At 35.0% G+C, this 26,883-nt stretch overlaps 1 long non-coding RNA gene across 2 annotated transcripts; it reads left to right on the plus strand.

Moving 5' to 3' along the window:
* The first annotated feature begins 3,231 nt into the window (after positions 1 to 3,231).
* LOC125691917 (uncharacterized) lies at positions 3,232 to 26,155 on the plus strand. 2 transcript variants are annotated; one of them, XR_007376337.1, is made up of 7 exons: positions 3,232 to 3,373; positions 8,403 to 8,504; positions 9,564 to 9,588; positions 13,473 to 13,566; positions 14,357 to 14,409; positions 22,933 to 23,112; positions 24,131 to 26,155. It is a non-coding gene; the product is annotated as an uncharacterized LOC125691917 (long non-coding RNA). The 2 variants fall into 2 exon arrangements; XR_007376338.1 differs by lacking the exon at positions 9,564 to 9,588.
* The last annotated feature ends 728 nt before the right edge of the window (positions 26,156 to 26,883 follow it).

The following is a 26,883-nucleotide window of genomic DNA, read 5'->3' on the forward strand; positions in this document are numbered from 1 at the left end:
ACTTCCCAGTAGGAGTGACAGCAAAAAATACCATGTTTTGATTTTGTTACAAGTTCGATTCACAACCAGTGCACTGTTGTGGGAAGAATTCCAGTTGCAGGTTTAGTGCAGCTTTCCCTTCACATTTTTCTTTCATACTACCAGAGTTATAATTACAGTAAATGGATGATAACTCCTTCCTAGCTTTTGTTATAGAAGCCTATCTCAGTAGTAACACAGAGGATAGCTTTGTTTGTTTTCCATTCACAAGAAATAATTAACCCAATTTCAGCATGCCAAAATGGTTTCCTTAAAGATTATCTACTTAAGAGCAAAAAAGGCAAAGTTATTTGTGATTGCAGAGTACAGATAATTATTGATAATTCTGTTTTGATTCTTATTGATAATTGTGAGCTGAGCCTCACAAAACAAAGCTAGCTAGAAATGTTAAAGGGTCAACAGCAATTTACTGAGAACAGGAAATAAGGAAGAGTTACAATTTGGCTATGTAATAGGATTTTCTTGGAATATAAAGGTTTTGGTTAAAATTTCCAGGATCAGAAAGCACAAGTATGTCCACTAAATACCAGAGTCTGCATGCCAGATTTGTACTGTATGTTCTGAATACAAGGTGCTTGTGGTAACAGCATTGTTGAGAGTAGGGAAATAATGACATTGTTATGCAAAATTAGAAATAAATTGAAACTCTAAAAATTCGGTGTAAGAGTCCCCACTTTTTTGCACTGTTCAGCAAAAAGCTACACATTCAGAAGATAGATTCTGCTCCTCCTGAAGGCAGATTGGTACCTGTGACTTTACTGGCAAGAAAGCAAAGTAAGAAAATACCTGAGCAAATTACAGTTAACTTCATTAAAATTTGATATTCTAATGAGGTAGATGACAGATGCAAACTGCAGTCTTGATAAATTGTTTTGTAATTGATATACATATCAAGTTTTTTTTCACAACTTGAGAAAGAAGTTTTAGCACACACGCATACACATACAAAAGAAGGTGTTCTGAATGAAGTGCTTTACCAACAGAAAATGTGAAATGTGTCTGCGGGTCTTGGCAGAAGATCAGTCACATTCGGTTATATGGTAAGACTCTGGTATGCAGCATAGGACATTTTTTAAAATTACAAAATATTTCCAGTTTGCATAAAAGACCAGAGTTTTTATTATAAACAGGAAATTAAAAAAAAAAAAGACAGATATCCAGGTGTTCCAAATTTGTATGTTAAGATTTGATTGCTGAAGCTAGAGGCTGAAACATTTGTGAGAAGTCCTAGCTCTTTTGATAGTTGGCATGGTAGGTAGTGTATATTGAAAATCTGAAAGGCATCTGACAGCATATCATGTATCTAAACTGCTAAACTGATCATAAGTGAAATTCGCGTCATTTACAATGTATCTAAGTAAAATTAGACTTTACTTACTCTAAAAATATGAACAAGACAGATATAAAATTGGAAAGCCTCACTAACCAATACCACAAAAATTGATTTAACCTTGGTACTTCTGGATTCTCCTAAAAAGTAAAAGCAAGGCACAAAGTGATGATAATGGCCCCAGTAAAGATTGCATTTATGAGCTTACATCAAGCTCTTGTCTTTTCAAGAAGCTATTCTTACTTGTACCTGGCTGGCAGTAGGTAAGACCTGTGATTTCTACTGAGTTTTTTTTTTTCTTGCTTTTTACCTTTTAGATGACTGGAGAAAATCTATGCCACCATCCTCAGCCTATTTTAATTAAATCAAGTATTTGCTATTGCTGTTTGTTATGCAGATATTTAAACGCGTTGTATACAATTTGCCTGTTGTTTACCTGGGAAGTACATAAAGTAGAAAGAAGCCGTGAGGAAAAAAAGTCCCTGCTATGTTGTTTACTGCTCAGTGTCAGTGAAAACAGAGAAGTATCATTTACAGGGTACATTAAGCAGCCTGTTGGGGTCAGACTGAGGTAAGAATCGTGAATGTACTTTGCACCTAAATCAGCATTTTAACTCTTGACGCTACTCCCCCATACTGGATGAAATTAAGAGGTGATAAAAGTTAGTTTTTTTCCCTCTGATATTGCTAAAAAGAACCTCTGTAAGAATTTATATACAGAAATCTGCAGTGTATCTGCGCATCAATTTTGACATTGTGCGCTGTTGACTTGTACATAATTTCATCTTGATTGCTATAGATAAGGTCTGCCATATCTGAGAAAAACCTTCTTATACCAGACCTGTTCTTTTCATTAGATTTTCTTAAAACCTGGATATTTTTTCTTCTTTTCACACAAATAGAGTATTTTATGATGCTTTCCTTTTTTTCTTCCAGACTCACATTTAATTAAATGCATTGGTTTGAGCCTCAGTGAAGACAAGAAAAAGAAAAAAGAAAGGAAACATAAAAACATGTTTCTTTGTATACCTTTCAGTAATGCAGGTATGGGGTAAAAGAACAAAACCTATATGTTCTTCGGTAGTTTGTGATCTAGGAACCACATATAGCCCTTTCTTCCATTTGCTTCCTAATAGCAAAGGAAAAAGTGTGGCTCAAGTTAGAAATGGGAAAAAAACACTCCAACCAACGGCATAAAAAATAAACCAAAGCTGAGAATTTGCATGCAGATATACTCCTACTAGGATGAATGAAACAAGACTTCTAAGTAGAATAACATATTAGTTCTACTGTTGAAATACTTATGGCAGTAATTTACTTAGACATAGATTAGCAGCAGTCATTTGCCATGTGATATTCAGAAGTAGCCATGGTACGTATATGCAAATCGAGAGAGTTACATAAATAAACTGGTGATTTGAATTGTTAGGGTAGCTTTACGCTGAGAAATAAAGTGGATGCTTATTCTCAATAGTTTGAGCAAAAAATGTCATGGGCCTGTGTAAGTGGGATACATTTTCAGAAACTACCAACGGGGGAAAGTGGAAAAACTGAAGACAATGCCTTTTACACGTCTTCCATTTTGCATGCTACTTTATGTCATTTTACTCCAAAAATCACAATTAAACTTTCTCCACAGTTCTTAAAATCATAAATGGTTATATGATTAAGTGCCTGAATTACAGGGAGAACTAAAGTAATATTTACTTTTCTTTTTTAATTTATCCTCTTGTTTGTCTTTGCTGAGCACAAATGCAGTACTTGTTCAATAACTAAACATGAAGATGATGTATTTTCTTATTTTAGAAAGTGTAGGGAAACTGTTCAGTCATGGGCTGAACCACTGATTGATCACCTGAGGAAATGACTGAGTCAGCTGTGGGAGCACAGGTGAATGCAAGACCAAGAGCCTACTTAAGGGCTGATTGCAAGGGGGGAACTATCTGTTTCTGGAGATTCCTCCACTGTGGAGCCTTTCCTGCAAATCTAGATCTTCAGATACAAGTGAGTATTCTTTCTCTGTTTGCGTCTTTTCCCGTTTTCACATTAATCTTTCCAGCTGTAACACCAACTGTAACAGAAGGAAAGACCTGGCCTATTCTGCAATATAAATAACCTGGAAATGATAATTTCCCCCCACTCTTAAAAATGCAAATACACTCAAATATTATTTTTCAATATCCAAGAGCATCATGAACTAAATGTTATTTTTGTAATGATTATGTTCCTCCTTTTACTCTCTGTATTTTTTGTGTTTTCTGAAGTTGTATCTAATTCCCATCTTTTTGTAAAGGTGTATGTGAAGTTGGATCTTAAAACACTTTTTATATTTGTTTTCCATATACCTGCATTGTGTTCATCAGCTCTACTTTATGAATCAAAGAAAAACATGAACCTGTAGTTATATATCTTGAACTGTATTTTACATGTAAATTAATTCCAGTGAATATAAACATAGCTATGTTATTGGCAAGCAATGGTCTCATCTTGCCTTTTGGTAGGTATTGCTCTTAAATGCTTCCAGTTAGATCAGTGAATTATTTTTAGAGCGCTGGATTTCACCACCAGCTAATCCATTACTCATCTTTTCACGGAGAGCGAGACTTTGTAACATACTGAGATAAAATAAAAATTATGGCTATTATCCTTAATCTACCTTTTTAAAAGTGGAAACATTGCCAATGTTAAGAGGGTTGTAAAAAATTGTAGAACCGCATGCAGGAGATGAAGTGTTTTTAAGATCATTTTCCCTATCATTGACAAATTTGAGAAATATAAGAAAATAAAAGGACAAATACAGAGCTGTGGTATGACTGTGATCCTTGACTGTGTGTCTAATAACTAGTTGTGCCTTAAAATCTTAAGGCAGTGATGTTAGGTGAAATACTTAGTGCTGAAAATGTGCATAAAATTTTGATATCCAAATTTTTGAAGTATTTCCATTATCTGAATAGAAGGCCATGTTGCTGGTTTAAATATTGATGTGCATATTTGTGACTATTTCTTTAAACATGTTTTAAGAATTGTGTGATGGGTATTTCTGACAAGCTCTCAGAATCTAACTTTAAAGAAAACTCTTGTTTAGTGTCTGTCTTATGTACAGATGTGGTAAAAATGTTACAACCTGTCCTATTCTGAAGTGAAAACATCTATATTAGTTTGCATTTAATCCTTGTAAATGCATAGCTCTTGTAATAAAACTGTCCTCATACTTTGAGAATAGTTACCTCTCCTAAAGCTGGCTAGACATTAATCTATCAACACTTGTCTACCATTTTCTGGATTTGAAGAACTGCCAGGGTATTATTTTTTGTTTTTCTCCTTTCTCCATCTGGTATCTGTCTAGTATTTGTTATAGTAGATAACATTAAGTATCCATCTGGATACTTAAATACCAAGTTGTTGGAGGGGGGAAAAATTTTTTTTTTGAGAGTAAGAGGAAATTAAATTTAAACTTTACATCCTGAAATATCACTTTTGGATCCTTTTCATCACCATCTATTTCTTCTCTGGCAATCCAATATGACAGTTTGCAAGGAGAAGAATAGATTGCATGGAGAGTAGCCCCAGGCAGGAGTGAAAGGATAGAAACTCATCTCCCATGCATTTCTTTTTGCAGGTCTCATTAGTAAGCAGCATTAGCTTCTGTGATTCTTCTGGGAGGACAAGAGAACTATCAATAATGATATAATTCCCCATAGAATTATGGGTGGAGGAAGATAGAACTGCTCATTGATTGAGTTGTTGTTATGCCTTATGTTTACCTAAAGTACAGCCGCTTGTTATCTGTATGTTCTGATGATTTCATTACTTTCTGCACTCAACCCTCAATCCTTTCAATTCATAAATTATTTCTTACAATGGTGTAAGCTGTCAATCTTTCAGATCTACTTACTTCTCTATTTCTAACTATCATTTTCCTCTGTTGCAGAAGATAACTCTGTTCCCTAATGTTTGAAAAATAAGTTATATCCTGAAAGCTACACTCTAAGCACGGTTCCTACTTTCTTTAGAAAGGAAAACACGATATTATAAAGGCTACAACTCAGCAAGTATCACGTGTTATGACATTACAGATAAAAACTACATTATTTTCCAGCTCTTAATGTATACGTGTGTGTGTGTGTGTATATATATATATATACACTTATATATTTATGCACTGTATCTCCATGCATTACACTTCTATAGTATTTCAGCTGTAAAATCATAGAAATGTAATGCATGGAGATACAGTGGATAATTTTTTCAGCTGGAAAAGTTGTTCTACTGTCAAAATACTTGAAAATATTCGTTATGTACTCTGCAAAGATTACTGTGTTTTGACCTTGGTCTATCAGTTCTTAGACAGATTTGACTGCAATGCTGAGAAAATAAATGTCTCTGCCAAAATCACATTCTAAAATGTAAATGACAGCTGTTTTCTTTCCAAACTTTGTCCATTAAAACAACTCTTTAGAAAAAACATACAAAATAAATCTAAAAGATGAGAGGGACCAACCTATTCATCCTGGCAGAAACTTGAATATTATTAATAAATCAGAAAACGAAGAGACTAGTTCAACTCTATAGGGACACCAGGGATAGTGATCTTTTTGAAAAGCAGTATTAATAAAAATAATAATTGGTTTGGAAAGTTTTTCTTCTTTTTTTACATGCAGGGTGCTAATGACTGTATTATCTCACTCAACTTCAGAGTAATAGTGGTCCAGTTCTCACAACTTCTTGTCCTAGGGGACGCAAGCTATTTCTGTTTGTTCAGGGTGCCTAGCTGGTATTTAATAGGAGTATTTAAAAGGTGGGATTTTTCTTTTTTTTTTTTTTTTTTTTGTCTCATCATATAACTAAAATTTGCATACTGTGCATGGTTTTTTCTGTTTGCTTTTTGTTAAAGCAAGATTTTTTTCTTGTCATTGTTCCTTACCTCAAGGCTTCTATATCATCTTAGACAAGTCTGTAAATCTCAGGACTGTCTTCCAAGCATCCCAAACTTCATCCTCCAAAAAGAACAAATGGCTTTAAATGACCCTCCCTATTTACACACATAAGAAGAACCAAGTTGATTCTTCCCAGGACACTTTCAACTTCTTCCACAGTCTCACCCTCCAGAACAAGACAGTACTATTTAATTGAAAAAAATTAAAAAAAAAATCCTCAGAGTACTCAGGGAACATAGCCTTTTGGTATTACCGTACATGAAAGAAAAAGAATTACCTTGTTTACTCCTAGTTGTGCCTGTTTTCTCTCCGTGTTTTTAGTGATGTGTGTTTTCTACTCGTTGATCAAACAATTTTGGTTTATCTGGTACTTTCTAAAGGATGAAGATGATCAATTATTAATCCGCTTTTGAAAATGAAATCAAAGATTTATCTGTTATGCTTGGAGTTTCCTGAGTCTAGCACCAGCTACACTGCTATGAGATCTGAAATGCAGAATAGTTGCAGGGAGAGGGACTTGAGATCAGGATTGGATATTTTGTGCAGCCTTTATCTGGATATACCATCTGAATTAGCAGAAAGATAGAGGTTCAAATAGTTGTCCCTTGCACAGCACAGATGTAGCATAGAATTTATTCTGAAAGCAGTAATTAGCTAAACATGTTTCTCTTCCCCTATCCTGTCCATCTCATGGATGCTTACGTACACGTTTGTTAGTGGAGGAACTCAAAACACCTTTTGAAAGTAGTAATTATGTACTCACTTTCATGATGACTTGCAGAAAATTGTATCTATGGCTCAGGTGTCAAACTTTAGGATTCAGATTTCATACAAATACTAACCTCATAAAGTTTGGAAGACCTCTGAACTAAGACTTGAATGCTAGAGTCAGCGTGTTTAAAGCACATCACGTTTCAAAATCATTAAAGCCAGAGATTATTATTTTTTTTTAATAAAAAAGTCCTAAATTGTGAGTCTAAAAATTTTCATTTAGCTACAGCCTCACCCTTTAAATACTGTCACACTTTCTTTAATCTCAGTTTTCCACAGGCACACAGTAAACTACTTCTGTTCATGCCTTGAAAGGATGCAATTTCTGATAGGATTGAGTATTCTAGTTCACCTTTTGAAGAGTCGCTATCCAGAAATCTGCTATTTTCTTCCCTTGCTGCTTTCTGCCTCATGTAACATGTATCTTAACACAGTAGTCATTACCAGAGGATATGGGTCATTTAAGAGAGACAGAATTTCTCTCACTATTTTCTTTGCTCATACAATAGCCATGCTTAATGTTTTTGACGGTGATTGTAAGAGACATGGTTCAGCTTCATTCTCTTCCTAGGGCTATTCTCATCTCCCTGTTGGATGGATTGTGGCGTTTTCCATGTAAGGTTATGTTCACCATTCCTTTAATATTAAGAGAAAGAGGAAAACTGTGAAAAGAAAAAAGGGAGATTATGATATCACAGTCATACACAACTGGATAGGAGAATTCTATCTTCCATTTCCATTACTCCATTACTCCAAGGCTTACTTATAAATTTTACTTTAAAAAAGTAATTTAACGCACAACTCTCCTCACAGACATATTTGAGCTCTTTTCTCTATTTTCCTCTAGCAAGAAATCATAAAATGGTTCATGTGTGCTTGTTTCATATAGACAAGTTAAGAGATTCATTATCATTGCTCCTTCTCTCTTTTTCTCCTTCTCTACACTGTTTAATGGATCTTTAGCCCCACTACAAAATATATGGTCTTGCTATGGTTTGTACTTATGACTTATGGATTTTCTTTTGATGTAGCTATCAGTGTTTCTGCAAATTTTAGACTTATATCCTTCAGAGCAGCTTGAATTTAATGAGTAGTTCTTGAGAAAAAAATCCATTTTCCTTGTGCTGAAAAAGTCTACAAATCTCAGGAAGAATTCCTCTGAGGAAACAGGGCTGTTTTTTTCTTCTCTATCCATGTTGCCCACACTGCTGGTGTTCATGTATTCAAGCAGAGGGCAACTCTTTCATCTTTTTACGTGCACCAAGTGGCATCATCACCAGAGCAGTGTTCTGACAGTTTCTTTCTTTCTTTCTTTGTTTTCTAAGACCACCAACATGATTTTGATGGATGTCCTGGTGCCTTTTGCAGTCTTTTTTTCTCTCAAGAAGAACCCTAGATGATTCAACATCAACAGCAAAGCCTGAGAGGTAAGGCAATGCCCTGGGACTGATAGGAAAGGTAGCTGAGGCCAAGTGGCCGATTGATCTCAGCTGTGCATCAAACACTGCCACTACCATCCTGAAGTATCAGAATTGCCTTTTTGGGCACTGCTTAAAGCACAGTATTTTCCAGGAAAAGAAAACACTTAATCTCTCACTCAGTTTTTAAGGGAAAAGGTCAGTTTTTTCTCTACTATGTTAACAAAAAAACAGCATTTCCCCAAAGAAAATACGGACATTCAGTGATGTTTTCTGTGAACAGTAAGAATCCCAAACACTTGTGCTGGGGCTGCAAAGGAACAACAACACATCTGCAACTTGTGATAAGGGGTAACTAGCTTCTTTTTTTCTTTTTAAAGTGACGTGTATGATACAGAAACTATAAGAGAGCAGCAGTACTATAAAGGGAAATAATTCAGGAAGATATAAGTAGAGGCCATTTTGTTTAGATACATATTTTTAGATTGCGAAGTTTAAATGTGTATAAATTTGGAAATAGGTGTAATTGGTGGTATTTATGTTTCCTTGTTTCTTAGCTGTCTTTACCATACCGAATAATTTTGTATATACTGTTGTTTTTTGCAATGGTATAATGGAAGCATCCTGGGGAAAACCTCAAGGTACTGGTAGGGATGATGTGCATCTGTGATTCACATTACCACATAGAACCATGGTAGTATTCAAATATTTATGATTGGGAGGAGCCTACTTGAGGGCAGTAATAATACTAATGCTCGGCAGTTGCAATTGTCATTGTTCCAAGAACAGAGCGCTATACAATACATTCAAATATTAGCACCTCCATACTGCAAAGAGTTAAAACAGTGCAAAGGAGGAGTAATAACAAAAGATAAGTCTTGCAAAACTCAGAAAGTCGTTGCAGATGTTTCCTTAGTCTGTGCAGCTTTATTTAGAATCAGGAGCATCTGAGCTACTTCTGAGGAGAAGAGGACATGAAAATTATTTATTTTCAAAAATAATTATGAAAATTATTATATTGTGTAAATACTGAACCACTGAAAAATACTTCTTTTGCTACTTTTCCAGTCTCACATGGGAGAGTTGAGAGAAGGTAAGCAAATTCTAGTTCAGTAACTTTTAAACCCTTCTTTTCAGCTGAAAGTACATAAGGACATGATTGTCTTCCCACCATAAATGTGGAGTCCTTCTCCCCCCATTGCTTGTTCCATTCTCTGTTTACAATAGTATTTAACAGTTGCTGCAATCTGTTTAATATTTTTATTAATGTTTGAATGGTAAACATATTCACAAGCCTATCACATGGATTAGTTAATTTCTAAACATCCTTGATGATCTCTCTTTAGAATTCCATTTAACAGAGACATAATTATGAGGCTTCTGTGTGCATCTGCAATACCTCCCAGGCTCTGCTGTAAGTCAAGGGCAGAGGAAGATATAGAAGGAAGTTTCAATTCTGCTACCAGTGTTGTTACCATGGCTTACTGCTGTAAAAAAGGAATATGTCTATGCCACGCTTTCAAAAACACATTCCAGAATTTAATTTTTTTTCCAGAAAACTAAATACTTTTTAAAAATTTTCTAAAACAAATATTATGAAATTCTACTTTGGCCTGTGAAAGTTAGATCACTACAATATCTTAAAAGGGAAATCCTTGTTTGACTTTCTATCACTTGTAGTTGAAACTATTTTAAACTTTCACATAGTATTTTCATTTCTAGAAAGAAACAACCAAAATGTCTCTGGAAGGAGCTCATAATCTATTGTATCTCTTATTGTTGATTATCAGTCATATATCTAATTATAGGGGGAAAAAAACAAACAAGAACAAAAAAACCAGAGATGTCATGTCATGTGTACCCCCCCCCCCCCCCAAAAAAAATTCAAATAGATCAATTCTTTTCAATCTTTTTGTTTTATTGGATCTGATTCATTTTTGAACTAAATCTGTTTCTAAATGTAGGATTGCGTATTTCTTTTGCAGTTCTTTTGGTCTTGCATTTTCCTTCTTTCTAGTGGGCATAAAAGGGGATTAAAAAAAAGGAGATAAAAATGCAAAGATATTATTCTCTGGAGAGGAAGATGAACAATAAACCAAAAATCATTTGTATTACTGTGTATCTAACTTGCACCACTTTCCCTGCAAGAAAAAAACTGGGAAGAACTTACTCTAAATAATTTTGAGCAACTCTTGCTCTTACAAAACAGTCCTTTAATTATGCCCTTATGCAACTTCTTGTCATTCTGAGTTTGTTATGAATGTGTTACCATTCTCTCCCCAAACATGAAAAATAGAAAACCATAAAGGGAAGTACCTTTGTACTTTGAATTATAAAGTGTTAACTTGATTCCAAAGGTGTCTACCTTTGGAATGGGAATATAATCCTGTAAGGAATCTTGATTTACATGTGATTCCTCTTATGCATATATGAATGAATACAATTCTTTTAAACTTGGAGAACTAGGTCCTTCTCCTGAAAAATCATTTCCATACGTAAGACATCATATGTAACATGACTGCATGGTTAGAATAACGTTTTGAAAATGCAGTTCCATGTTATCTCCTTTACAGGAAATAGCTCAGTGGACAGATTTAGTCCAGTTGAACAGCTTTTGCAAATCAGTAGGAGGCCATTACTTCCTTTAAGTCTAAAATGACTAAGTAACATAAAATACTATACTGAATAAAGATGTAAGACTAAAAATGAGATTCAGACTCTTTCATCTTTATTTGATCTTTGCTTCTTTAAATTTTTAGCTGAAAACTTCATTATTAATAGATTAGCTCAGACTTTCACACCTAATTAAAGCCCAGTTAAGTACCATTTAAACTGCGGTTTTTGTTTTTTTTAAAGAGATATTCTAAGGTCATAGTTCTGTAGGCATTTAAATTGAATAAAATGCTCCTCTGTCTGAAAGAAGCAGTGCATAATAATAAATAAATAAATGTAAATGATTTAGTTTTGAGAAAAGATCAGTTCTCTGCAGTATTTTATTGAGTAGGCACAGAGGTATTAATGTCTGCATCTGGGAGCAGATAGTGAAGAGAGGGCAAGATGGAAAGGAGTGTGGTGAGCAATGCACCTCATGTCCATTCCTTTTACCTGAACTGTCACCAATTAACAGAAATTTTTCATCAGTGGTCATCATGTTTATTACACAGTCTGTCAAAATTTCTCTAAGGCCAAATGCATCCCAAAGTTACGAAGTGTAAAAAGCAAGAAAAAATATTTTGTACTGTCCTCAGATCAATTAATGTTAATCATCTATCCCTTTGCTTTAGAAGAAATGAATATGAGTTTATAGTCTTTGATATATGACTTTTATCTACACAGCTTATGAACCCAGTAATTTAACCTACTACAGTCTACCAGAAAGCAGATGCAGGTTATTAAGCAATTTCAGTGAAATAAAATGGCAAACTGGCAAACTCAAAAAACCCAAATTGTACATCAAATTATATACTGAGAGGTTTGGGAAAGTCAGGATATTCTTCTCCTCCCATGCAGATACATCATACTGCCTTGGTCTCCACAGCGAACATAGACTGAATGGAAGAATGGAAAGTCTTATTGGTCTGTCATGTATTTTCCTTGGATTTTCATAGGGTTTTCAAAAAGTGCATTCTTGACACCCAGACATTTCATTCTCATTTCAGGCACTCACTTCAATGCATGAAAGCTTTCCAGCATAATTCTGAGCACTGTATTTTTGTTCCCTATAACTAGGCTGAACTATTTTAAATGAATCTTCAAGGCAAAAGAAATCAGCCCAAGATAGAGAGGCGACAGAGAAAATTTCAGTCTGAGTAGTGTAATCTTGTCTGCTGTTTTCTTCCAGGCTAATTTAGGCCACAAGAAATCCAAACTATGTATCCAAAGTTTATTTAGAAGGAAAACGCTTGTATGCTGTCTATGTATGTTCCTGTGCGTTCTGATACTAATTTACTGATATGAAATTCTTGCAGTAGGAAGTTTCTGGCAACAGTTAGTAGTGTTGCTTCCTATAACATTCAGACACAGTGTAATCTCAGTTTACAGTGCAAGTAAACGTGGCTCAGATGAACCAGAGTTTCAAGCGCTTATCATTCACAGCTGGAGTCTGGGCTTTCAACAGAACTGCTCAGGTACCGATATGTTCAAAAAGTCAATCTGATAGAATTAATCAAAATAAAGGTTTATAACACACTTGCAAATATCAACTTCACATATAAATTTTTTTTAGTTCTAAATTTTTATGTTTATGTAAGTTTGGAATATATACATATATATGCTTATTCTGAAAAGATGCATTCATAATCAACAGTTTAGCATTCACAACAACTTCATTATGTGAAATTTGAAAAATATATGAGTTATGAAAATAGTATTAATTCCTTATGGATACATTAATAGTTGCAAAACAATTAACAGAACTTCAGTCTGTTTCTTTATACCGTAGAATTTGAACAATATAATTGAGAAAACAGCCATAGAAATACTTCAGACAATATAATAAGAGAAGGAAATTTAGTGTTAAATATTCAGCACCAAACACCTATCAAGATTACTTACCATTATCGTACCATGTAGTGTTTAATTAAAGTTGTAGTTACCACAGCAATTGTAATTAATTTTTATTATATACAAGTAGCATTTCTGAACTACTATACTTGTAGGTGAAAAGGAACAAAGCTAACATTATCTATTAATGCAATTATTACCATCCACTTAGTAATACTAATTGGCAGCTCCTGAGGTCATGCAAACTTTTTCCTATTAATTCCATTTACATGGCATTGCACTTGATCAAGCTATTGTGTAGTGTCAGCAGTACCTTTTGGATCTATGGAAATCATGAGTCTAAGAGAAAAAATGACCAAATAAACAAATGAAAAACCCACCAGAAAGAGTTCTTTTTCTTTAGAGTTGGTTTCAATTTCATGATAGATATTTTGTTTTGCTCTATTGCCATTTCACGTTGGCTTTTTCTTACAGGAGAAGAAACTCATCAAATAAAGTTTTGGATCTCAAATCGTAAAGAAAGTTTGAAGAGTTGAACCTTAAAAGTTCATGAAAACAAAGAAAGTAGGTAAGCAGTAGATATATATGAGTGCATTTGTTTATTTATTTATTTTCACATAATGAGAATTGGACCTAAATACTTTTTTAAACGTTTGAATATCTGTTGGTGCTGCAGGGAGAATAATGATCACTGAAGTCTGAATAGAACATAATAGCTGTGCAAAATACAAAATGAAAATAATACCTAGTATTGTTTTCAGACTACACTTCCCTGGTAACTAGCAATTCTGTTCTCACTGACTTCATCATCATTTACTTCTTAGTAGCTGCTTAATTTAAACATTTAATTTTAAACATTAATAAATGTTTAATTTGAAATCAACACTCTTTTAAGGATTGTCTTGAATTTCCCTCCATGTGCTCTCCTGAAAATGCGTAAAATCTATCTTCTCTGCTCAAGACTGACTCCCTTTTTCTTTTGATGTTTTGTGGGTTTCCACAAAAACATTTTCTGATTTTTGGCCCTTCTCCCTACTCAACACAGCATTTTAGTTTATTTTTAAAGGATCAAGAAAAGTAAGTCTTGAAAATTTGCTTGCTACTGCCTACTGTCTCAGGGAAATTGGATTTTATTGAAGAATCATTGCAATACATAGGCACTTCAAGCAAACCCATTCAGAAAGATTCTTATTTCAAAATGTTCTGAAGGAACAAGAGGAAAGGAATTCATGAGATACCTCCCTGTCTTTGTAGAAGGTTTAGTCTGCACATTATTCTGATTTTGCTAGTCTTCAGCTAATGGGGTGTGTGGATTACAGAACTGGCCAATACTTACCACGGGGTTTGTGTCTTTTTAGTGTCTCTAAATTGGCAAAGAAGTCATCTGTCCTGCAGAAGGGCTCTTTCTGAGGTAAGAAGTGCAGGAATTAACATTTTCAGAATTAGTACTTCTACCTTTCCTATTTGGTGTTAATGGGTAGTTTGAAGCTGTACTGTGGTGGATTTCTCCTGTTGGTATGTCCAGGGAGGAATCTTTATCTGATGTTCACAGGAAGGCAAGCTGCAGTTCTTTCATTGTAAAATGTTTTGGAAAAGTGGTAGCTGTGAAATAATGTGAGAGGTTTTCTATTCATTAAACTGTGGAAGAGTTACTCAAGCTAGCAGTGGTACTTAGCTTTACAGAAGTTCTTCTATAAAATGCAGTGACAGTGATACAATTCACTGACTATGAAAAACTAATATTGTGCTAGGACTTCTTAAAAACCATTTTCACTACAGAAATGCACTAAGTCTGCAAGAAGCAATTTCCTGTTACCTGTTGGAATAGCTGTACTTGCAAATGGGTTTTATTGTTACTTAATTGCGTATGTTACTTAGAAAGCCTAAACAGTCATCTGCTAGTAAGATAAGGAAAATCCAAGCTGCAAACCTAGGCAGAGCACAGTTTATGTGAGTTTAAGAGACCAAGTCTTTCTGTCATAAATAATAAGAAGACTAATATAACAACAGTGATGTTTGCCCTCCATTGTTATTAGTCTGGAGATGGATAGAGATAAAGGGTTTTGTTTATCCTGGTAGAATCTGGTTCAACTTAGGACATTCTCCAGATGACCTTAACCAGAGCAGCTGAGCTCTCATCAGGAGGGGCTGTGCAGGAATCATCTGAAGTAGAAGTCAGTTCACCTCTGCTGTGAACCTCCTGAACAAGGAGAATTCATCCCCTGAATTTTGGCAAAACCTAAGTGAGGCTTTGAGTACATTCATACCCTTTGTATCTCTTGGTTAGGAAAGAACTCAGCAGTGTTATAACCCTACTACAGTGACTGATGTTTGCGGAAAACTGGAGAGAAGGACTTCTCAGCAGGACACCTTGTTGGAAAGTTTGTTTGATAGTGGCTGAAGTTTCAGCAGGCTGTTAGGATTGTAGCTTTTTCCCCACAGTGAGCCTGAATGCTGTCAGGGTATGCAATGGTGTCACTGCTTGTTTTACTGCAAGCACACTCACTGTGGTGATAAAGAAATGATCCAGATTTATATCTTGATATCTTTTTTTAGGTGCCATGCTTATGTCTAAATTTTGGAAGTAAGAAATCATGTCCTCTTCCTCTCTTTGATTCTCTTGTTTGTCAGCTTAACTCCAAATGTGTGCTACTGTCGCACATACTTCCTTTCCTCTGTGCCTTTGATCTGCTTATATTTGCTCCATTAAAGTTATCTTTAGGTTTGTTTGTTTGTTTGTCTTTGACTTAGACATCTGTCAGCAGCACTGCCTTTGATGGCTGAGTCTGTCTGACATCTGTCTGGGAAAATACAGTAAGCTTTCCACAAGGAGGCACCAGTCTGCTGGTTTGATTCTTTAAATTATACAGCCCCGAGCTGGGCGATATTACAGAGGACACCCAGCAGACTGGCTGCATTAACGTCTTCTGGGCTTGAGAAAAAACAGACTCTATGCTGTTTTAGAAACTCTGGACCTTTGGTTTTTGTGGAAAAATACATGGAAATTTCATTAGATTATTTATTTTTTCCTCCCCCTTTTCTTGAAAGGTGAAATCTGATATTAATAGCTAGGAGATGGTGACTTCTGACAGGTATTTCTTAAAGATTTACTGTAGCTCTTTTCTGTGAATGTTACTCACTGACTCCAAAATGGTGATTTACTTCAGACTGAACAAATAATTTTAATATTCTTTCATTCAGAATGGAGAGGAACATGGTCTGCTTTCTAATGTGTGTATGTCTGAAAAAGTCTTCTGCTATTCTAGCCTGTGTAGATCAAGAGAAAAAAATGAGTGAGGTGAGGGACTTAGAGTGGAAATACAATCAACTTTGGAGAACAAAAAGATTTTTGTAGAGTTTCAGAAACAGATAATTTCTCATTTACAAATCTGTGCTTCAGGCAGAATTCAATAAAATATATACAGCTTGTGTGGCCCTGTGAGATTCTGCAGTGTGAAATTGGATATATTTTTATTGAACTTATCTTTTAGAAATTTATTAAGTAATGGGCATAAGGTTCTGTTTCAGCTTCAGAGTGGTGTTGCAGTTTTATGATAGTAATATCCAGTTGTTCCATCTAAGACAGATCAGACATTTGTCCTACATCCTCTCTAAGCAGAAGCTTTGTTATTTAAGTCAAATAAATGATAAGTTTGTGCTAAAATGGACTTGGATCATGAGCAAATGTTGATATATTATGGAAAAGACATTATCTTCCTTCTCTTCTAATTTTGACATTTTAATTCATCCATCAATTTATATGCACTTTGTATTTGTTACTTTGTGCATCAGTCTATGTCATTATTTATATTAGTTTCCAACTTTTAAGGTGCCATTTCAAATTTGATCATGTCAAGATTATTTATTTATTTATTTATTTTTATTCTTATTTTATTTTTATGTTGCTATTCATACTGAATTACCAACAAGTAGGCAGTGAGAGGTAGTAAGAAGACAATAAGACTAGAAATGTGTAAGGCCCTGGATCAGAAACAGGAACTGTGGGCAACAGAACTGCTGTTGCTTGTGCTAGGATTTCCCTGTGGAGATAGGAAGCATTTTGATCCTGGAAATTGATAATATTAAATGATTCTTTAGAAAAATCAGATCTATTCTGAAAAGCACATCCAAATTTTTTTTTTTTTTTTCCTCTTATAAAATCTTTTTTTCATTCTGGTACACAGCAACCTTGCCATACATCATAAAATGCTGCAAAATACTTTTAGATAAGCTCAGTATTCCTTTGGGTATATTTGCTGCTTGGATAAGAAATGTGCTATAAAAAACACTTGTAGCAGCTCTACTTTTAAGAAAATTATTCTCCTGAAATTTTTTTGCAGAGGAAAGAACCTAGAGATTTAATTTTTCTGAGTTTAGTGATAGCATTCAGCAGTGTATGACCAGGAGAAGGAAAATTAATCAACTGAGAAGTAAAACAGCAAAAAGAATATCCATGTAGTTTTAACACCGAATAATTCTGTAATACTTTTGACTTGAAAAGCAATTTGACTTTTGATTCATGCCAAATTCTTTTTCTTAAGGCAAACAATATACCGATGTTAGTCTGAGAAATTTCTTCTAAAATAATGTCTCTCTCAATTAGAATTCTGTTACTTAATACTGCTTCTTGTACAGTAGTAGTTTATTAAAAGGCAAAATTTTAAGCTATTGCTTTTTCAAAATCCTCATACAGTGAGTGGTGCCTATGTACTTCAGTGTGAGCTGAAATTTTGCTGTTACTTTTCAAGATTAAGCCTCCTTCTGGGAAGAGGACTGACATAAAAGACATACAATTTGACAGTGAAAATGAATGGATACATAGATGCTTTATAAACCTATAAAGAAAAACTGTCCTACACCTGGCTAGTCTAATCACATAGCTACTTATTCCTCTTACAGGAAAATACCTAGGCTGAATCTTTATGTATATTGGCTGGTTATCCTATATAAAGGCATCCCTACATACAGAGCACTTCCAGATGAATTTATCTATGATCTCTCTGCTGATAACAAAATCCTTGAACCTGTCCAGCTGGAGAACTTTCTAAATTACCCACCCAAGTACATACACATGCTGATTTTGGACATCTGCCTTTAATTAAATGTTTAATATTTCAAAAGTATTTGCTGAAGTATATGCAAGCAAGCTCCCATTGGTACTCTGTATGCAAAGAATTACAATCCCTATGATAAAGTGCAAAATATCTCAGAAAAGAAGGAAGAGGAAGAACATAATATTAAAATGACAGTCTTTTGAATACCTATGCCATAATTGCTAGTCATTGTATTGGCATTAATACGCTGGTGGGAGAGAGTTACAACCCATCTTTTGCACACAGTAATTATTTGAAATAATGGTAGTCTTGAGAGAAATCTTCTAATAAATTAGCTGTAAGATCATCTTCTAGTTTTGGTGCCTTGCTTAATGGTGCCTATTTGAGTCTTCTTTGTCTTGTTTAATTGATTTTCCTAGACGTTTACCTGATACTTCCTATCAGGATGAATGATCAGACATGTTTAGTATCTATTACCCACATTGAATTTAGTTTTAATGTTGGGTGTTCATACGATTTAGTATAGTTACCACATTACTGTGTTAGAAATGTATCTCCAGCACCTACAATCAATCCAGCATCATTTTGCTGAGTGAAGATCCTCCCCATCGTAATTCAAAAATATCTTATATAGAGAATATATTAGTTGTTTTAGTTAAGATTCATGAAAAGCTTGAGTTTTGTGAAAAATTGGATAGTTTTCTAGGTATCCCAATAGCTCGAACAGAACAGAAAATACATTTAATTCTCTTCCAAAACTCAACTAACTCAGGTTGGTTTTTTTGTTTGTTTGTTTAATGGAAAATCAATTATGTAAAATCATCCACAACATTCAGTCCCATGACGTGAAGCGAAACAAGTAAATTTAATATTGTGCCTCTTCTCCACATTGTGTACATACCAGAGATTTTCAGCAGCTCACAAAAAAAGTCACTGTCATGCATGTAGTTCTGCTCATTTTGAAGCATATGGATCCCATCTTAGTAAAACTGCCAAACTTTCTGCAAATGATAGAGCCCCATCTTCTTTGCACAAGTTGGATTACTCCTGATGGAGGAAAGTAAAAGCATTCTATTGCTCCTGATGCTGGCGCTGTTTCTGTTCCCTTGTTTACTGAATATAATAGAAGGTTAATTTTATGTGGAAGCACTGTGACTGCTCTCATATATACCGCTTTTAAGATCATGTAGTGTTTAAAAAAGAGCAGCAGGTTTCAAGAACAATTTACTTAGATTTAGAAAACTTGAAGTGCTGGGTTTCCTTTATTGCTCTGAGAAAGTGTTGATAGGGAAACAGATCTTACAGCACATCAAAAATTTTATCATCAGGTGATTTTTCCATTTCTGTACACAGGAGAAGGAAAATCAATTATAATCTGTAGACAAAGTTTTTGTTTTAAATAGGATATTTTAAGAACATGTCATACAACTATCTGTCTGGGTTGTCATAGAACTATGGAATGGCTTGCATTGGAAGGGACCTTAAAGATCATCCAGTTCCAACCCCCATGCCCTGGGCAGAGACACATCTCAGTCCCATAGGGATTGCTCATAGCCCCAGCCAGCCTGGCCTTTAACATTTCCAGGAACAGGGAACTTGCATCATTGTCATAATCAAGAAAAAGCAAACATCTCAGATACTGAACAAGCATTTTTCTGGCAAATTATTTTGACTTAGTTCATTTGGCTTAAATATTACAGATTTTGAGAGGATAATGGATTTTGTTTAAATACTTGTTTTGAAGAATTTGTCTTCTTACCTAGGCCTCCTTTTTGTTTATTTATTAATTTAATTTTGAATGTATTTCTCATTAGTAATGGAGATCTGTGGATGCTAACTCTGTTGCAGCAGCTGGCATTGAAAAGCATGACTGTATTCCTAACTGTAACAACTTATGTAGCGTAAAATGAAGAAAGTGTCCCAGGAGATTTATTTCTGTCCGAGTTTTCTGCTTGGCAGAAAATCAGTCCCAAAGTTGTGTGTTTTTAAGCCACCTGTATCTTTTCTTGAATTCAGATCATTTGTAAGCATCCTGTGAGGAATGGTTTCAGCAAACAGGGATTAGTCTCTCCCAGCTGTCTTGCATCAGTGTGCAAGAGGAATGATAATACAAGAGATGATACAAAGGCCACTGTAATTAGAATATTCAGGAGTAATCCTTGTCAGGCTTCTTAGCCAGGTTTACTGATGCTTGCAGAGAAGAAATTAAAGCTGTACCAAAATGTTATAGAGTATGACACAGTAAGGGAGAAGTTTCTGTGAGGTGAGTAAAATAAGTTGCCATACCTGGGTTTCTTCCTTGGAACTTATCAGATGGTCAAGCTCAGCAATGAAACCTGAATTTCTTTACTTTCCCTGTGGTTTTTGTTCTCATTTTCGCAGTGTTCTTTGTGTGGCTGAAACTGCAAACAGAAAAGGGAACACAAAACTGCCTCTTGATGCAGAGGCAGTGTATATTAATAGTTAAAAGCCATTCCAACAAACAAACAAAAAAGTAATTTTCATCTTGCTTTCTGTGTGAAGGCAATGCATGTGCTGGAACATTGTGTCATATTATGGAACTAAAAACTCCGTATTTTATTATCTTTATCTGTCTGAAATAATTATCTTTGGGGATTATGATGTGGGTTGCGATATTCCATTCTTTCCCCTCTCATTTCGGTAATTGTTAAATTCCTAATAAACAGTTTTATCACTCAACTGAGACTCCCAAAGGCATAATTTATCCAGTGCTGTGACAAGAGATAATAAAGCTAAAGGATCAGGATTATATTTCTTCCTTTCTTTTTTTTTTTTTTTTTTTTTTTTTCTCCCAGAAATAGCGCTACTGCAGAATATGCAAGGTTTAAATTGGTATGACTGAGGTGAAAGGTTGACTGAGTCCTTCTCATTGCTCAGCACTTTCTCTACATGAATTTCATCGTCTGCTTGCAACTGTTTTGTTTTTTTTTTTTTCTCCTTCCCTTTGTCCTTGGTGCTCTGAGAGCTCTGAGAGGCATCTTAAGATTGTTTTCCTGTCCTCCTTCATTAGCACGTCAAAGGATGCAACTGCTGGAACTAAAGAGAAATGGTAATTAAGGAGCGTGTAGGCACCCCGCTGCCCTGGTGTTGAGCATTACAGACTGTCGCTCTGGGTGCCATCTGGTGGTTGCACAGGGCTGCAACCATTGCAGCTTTTCCTCTCATTTGGCATGATGGGTACTCCGGGTAGGTTTGTTCCTAGTTTACAATGTGGTATGAAAACGTGGATTTTGGAGGCTTCTTACTTTATCTCATTTCATTACATTTCATATTCCTTTTAATCAGATGCCAAGAAATAGTAAAGCTTAGTTAAGAAAAGAAAATCTGCACAGGTATTATATTAGTAATGTTTTTAAGTAAATGACTCCAGTGTTTGTTGAAAATGGCAAAGCAGGAGATTATAGTGTAATGATCAAAATCTTAACGTTCTCTATATTAGACATAATTTGTGACACTTTAACAATTTCAGCTGTTTTGTTCCTTTACCATTGCTGTTATATCTATCTGTGAGACTCCACTGACACTTTAAGCTTGAGTCATTCTTGGACTCCCTGACTCCTTCGTGTGCTCTGGAGCCCTTTTTGAGTCATACAGTGAAGACCTTGTTACACTAGTAACACAGCTCTAGTGATACAGAATGTTGTTGAACTTCAATTCCTTTGAGGAGAAAAGGTTTCTGTGGTTTTGCCCTTGGTTACTTCATAGTAAAAGTAAGGTTTGTATAAAACTATTTGGTTTGGCAGAAGAATTCACTTCCATTCTTTTGTTAGCAGCCAACAATCTTTTGGAAATGTGAAATAAATTCAAGAACTCAGGAGAAAATTGGCCTTAACAAAAATGCCTTCTGTAAGGTGTAATGTCACCAAAAACCTCGAATGCCAATAAATGAGAAAAAATAAAATATCACTGTGATATAAAGCACCTTGTTACAAATAGGCATTCAGAAAAAAAATACTGCCATGTGAAAACAGCACTAGAGAAGAACAGCTGTTTTCAATGTTTATTTCTTACAGAATCTTCTAGAGTTTTTGAATATGTAAATTTTCAGATACTGCTTATCTACACACCTGAGGGAATAGTAAGCTTGGTTTTGGTTTATTATGTCTATCAAAAACACTTAAACTGGAATAACGTGTCCAATTGCCATTCCATTTATTACACCTGGGGTGTCTAATTGTAGAGAAGATTTTATAGAAATTCACTTCTATTGAAACTGTTGGCATAGACATTTCAATACTATATATTAAATATTGAGTACAGGTATTTTCAGAAGTGAGATCCTATTCAGTGCTCTACATCGCACTGAATGTGGTTATTTGAACTGCTAATGTGTTTTCAGTTTGGTTGTCTTTATTATTTTAAAATGAATGTAAATTTTCTTAACTAAAGCAATTTTCAGATTGGTTTTATATTCCTGTACTTATAAAAATGTAGATTGAACTCCGTTGTATGCGGCCAAAAATAAGGTGGTTTTTTTTCTTTTTCTTTTTTTTTTAAGTTAGAAGCTCTTCTACCATTTTGCAAAGTTAAGTTACCTGCAGAATATTTCTCAAACTAATGCAGAACAGTCGTTGTTTTGTTCTGAATAAAAGGATCTATAGAAATAGATGTAGTTTTAATTTTTTTTGTTTCATAACATGTGAATATACTAAGATGCAAAGGAGGATAGTGTTCTCAAATAAATTGTCATCAATGACTCAGAGAGATACATGAATAAATTATGCCTAATTACCATCACATTTATGGTTAATAAGCATGTTTCTTAATATTAAACATTAAAACTAAGTAATTTTAAATAACCATCTGTTTTCATACATTAAACTACTGCATTCTTTCTGTAATTAATTTTATTCTCTCAGTCTTTCAGGAAAGATAATATAGAAAAAAGAAAAGTGTCTATTTGTGAATCTGCCACCAAAGAAAAACAGCATGCTAATGAATACCAAGGAAATAATTAATGAGTATTGTGATCGAACAGTATAGTATTCAGTTTTTGAAAAGCTGAACAAACAAGAGAGTAGGAAAACACAAGCATTTAGGTAAGCTTGCTCCTGCTGGTATGTAATCTTTACTAGATATTTTTACACGGCTTTTTAACAATGTAAAAATGACACTGGGATTCCAGTAAGTCCTGAACACTATTGTGCCAGATTTCTAAACACTGCATCTCAAAAAGGTCCACCTCTTTCCTGTCTGATATAATGTGTCCACCTGGGAACTTGGCCATAAATCCTATGGATTATTGATGTACTGAGAATGTCACATTTACATTTTACCGTACAACAATTTGTAATGGTTAATTTAGGCTCTAAAGGAAAGCCTGAGTAGCATTGTTACCAGATATTTTAGAGTTGTTTTAAATCTGTACTGAGGTTGCACGCTTCACCTATTAAAATATAAAATCAAAGAAGCAAAACAAAAAGAACAGCACAAAAGCTCTGTTTAGATTGATGAACAGGAATGGGGGACTGTAACTTTTGATATCATTGCTGTGAACTCTGGATGGAAGTCTAATTTTGCAGGGGGACTTATGCAAGAAGGATTTCATAGAATCATAGAATGGCCTGGGTTGAAATGGACCACAGTGATCATCTAGTTTCCACCCCCTTGTCATGTGCAGGGTTGCCAACCACTAGATGGGGCTACCCAGAGCCACATCCAGCCTGGCCTTGAATGCCTTCAGGGATGGGGCATCCACAACCTCCTTCACAACCTATTCCAGTGTGTCACCACCCTCTGTGTGGAAAAACTTCCTCCTAATATCTAACCTAAACCTCCCCGTCTTAGTTTAACACCATTCTTCCTTGTCCTATCACTATCAAACTATATTTAACACCTTACTTTTCCTCCCTTTGAAAGAAAATAAGTAGTTGTTTTAGTCAGAACAAATTAAGAATTTCAGCTACTAATTATTTTAAACAACTATAAGAGTGAAATTGTTTTGTTGACTCTTGCGTATCGCATCTTAAAGCCTAGCAATTTTTTAAGGAGTCTGACATTCAACACTATTCTAAGGCTGGGAAACTCATTGGATTTCTTTCCATTTCCTATTGATAGGCTCATCAGATAACAAGAAAGAGACTGAACCGACCTGTCAACTTTTGGCTTTTGTTGTCTACCTCTCTGCTTACTCAATGCTACTATTCACTGTATACTTTAAACTATTTGTAAATCCCAGGTTTCCATGTATCACCAATTTCTCCTGGAAAAAAGTAGTGTGGTGTCTAATACATATAATAATTTTTGTGGGTCCAGACTATGGTTACAAAGGCCTAAATCTGGTTTGTCTCCCATTTTACACTGAAGTGGTTGCTTTGAATTATTTCCATCCGTGTTCATCAAGGGAGAGTCAAAGCAATTCAAATATATCATAGTTCAAAATAAGTTGAAGTTTAGTTTGATTAATTTTGCTGTTGAAATTTTTCATTCTACAAGTTGAGTATTGAATTCTTAGGTCCTTAATTCATAGTATGTCTAGGTTTTCTTTCCACTTCTTGTCTGTTATTTTTTATGAGGAATGTGAATCTAAAGAAAAAAATTATTAATTGTATTCTAGAGGCATTCTATGAGCGTCATCAGCTCATTTTTACATAGAAATCAAGTTTAAGGACGTATTTTTCCTCATTATTCTGCGTAGTTTAAATCAGTGATTGTTGTTATTGGTGCCATCGTTATTATTTCACAGTAAATATCATATTTGACACCATATAAAAGGTCAATGACTTCATTTCCTCTACAATGAGACTCCAAGTGCCTCCATAATTTTCCTTCAAATCAAAGTAGGTGCCAATTTAAAACCTCCATGCTCTGCAGATCATTCTAAAACATTAATCCTTACGTTTCAGAAGAAAATACTGTTTATGTCTGTGATGTCTTGACAGTGACTTTAAATGGCAAAACGCTAAAATGCCTTTGTATTTCTAGTTTACCTTCAATAAAAAGTCAGATTTGAATGAGATACCTATTCGAATGCTCAGAGAGTGAAACAAACTGACCTCTCAAAAACAAACGAATAAAGTTTTTTATTCGAGTCCTTTTTGCTCGGATATTGAGTGGATAATAAATTAAAACCATTAAAAAAAAATACTTCAGGACTAATCTGAGAGTAAACGATGAGGTTAAATATAGCTTTCTAGCAAAGGTTTTCAGACAAATAAAATATTCATTCATATTTGACAGAGCCAAAACAATTCTGTAAAAGTAAAGGAAAAAAAAAAAAAAAAACGAAAAACAAACAACAACAATGAAAAAAACCTTGAATTACTGAATACTGCTAATACTGTCAGACTTGAAATCTGCTTGAGACAGTTTGAGATGCCCAAACAGCCTTTCTGCATTCAGAGTAGAACTGGGAGAAATCCAACTAAGTCCATCTCACTCTGATCACTGAGGGCCATTAGAGGATTCTGGTTACACATCTCTTGTGGGACATTGCGTGCTTGGTAAGAGGTAACTATGATGTTGATTACAGTTCACTTTGGTGTTTCAAGGATATTGCTGCTTCATCTTGACACTTCTGCAAAATACTGTTTCCTTCTCATTTTTAATGTCAACAGCAAAACTAGAAAACTCAATACTATCTATTTGTAACAAAAGCAAGCAAGCACTTACCCATTCTGCAATACTGTGAATAATACAGCTAGTGGGAGAAATAATTATTCTTGATGCACACTGGTACTCCATTTTTTGATGTCCAGTAGAAGAATTTTAATATATTAGGAAAATTTATTTCTATTCGCATTTTTTTCCCCTCTACAATGTATCCCTTGTAGGCCTGTAAAATTCAGAGAGCTCATATCGTAGAAGGGTGGAGGAGATGCAACCATTTTGTTAAAAACATTTGGAGTAGTGTTGGAAAGGGAAGAAAATGAAGATGAATACAGTATTTGCGATGTGTGATAGATGCTGGAGTTCACAGCAATGAGCCTTTCTGAAATTCCTCAGATTTCCCAAACATTTTTGGGCTAGGTTTTAGAAATAAAATCTTCCATAATACTTGGACTGTGCATTGGCATGTCCACATGTTCTAATTTCAAGCTATTTTGCTTTTAATGATTGAAGTTCCTGTTCTTTGTGTTATTTGGATAATAAAAAAATACAAGATGATGTGCTATATACATAAGATTAATCTTTCTCCTTTGACATCTAGATATTTGTTATCAAGGAAAATACAGACCCCAACATCTCTTAAAAAAAAAAAAAAGAAAAAGAAGAACATTTTATATCTGAAGATTGAGGTAACTAAACACATTTTTAACCTTGTGATCCGTTTATAGGTCACATTCACAGAATCACAGAATTGTAGGGGTTGGAAGGGACCTCTAGAGATCATCGAGAGCAACCCCCCTGACAAAGCAGGTTCCCTAAACTAGGTCGCACAGGTAGGTGTCCAGGCAAGACAATATCTCCAGAGAAGGAGACTCCACAACCCCCCTGGGCAGCCTGTTCCAGTGCTCCGTCACCCTCACAGTAAAGAAGTTCTTGTGCACATTTGTGCAAAACTTCCTATGCTGCAGCTTATGTCCGCTTCCCCTTGTCCTGTCTTCACGTACCACTGAAAAGAGACTGGCCTCACCACTGTGGCCACTACACGTCAGATATTTATAAACCTGATAGATCCCCTCTCAGTCTTCTTTTCTCAAGGCTAAATAGACCCAGTTCACTCAGCCTTTCTTCATAGGGGAGATGCTCCAGGCCCTTCACCATCTTTGTGGCCCTCCGCTGAACTCTTTCCAAGAGGTCCCTGTCTTTTTTGTACTGGGGAGCCCAGAACTGGACACAATACTCCAGATGAGGCCTTACCAGGGCAG

This window comes from Lagopus muta, chromosome 4, assembly GCF_023343835.1.
Source record: "Lagopus muta isolate bLagMut1 chromosome 4, bLagMut1 primary, whole genome shotgun sequence".
NCBI classification, from domain to species: Eukaryota; Metazoa; Chordata; class Aves; order Galliformes; family Phasianidae; genus Lagopus; species Lagopus muta.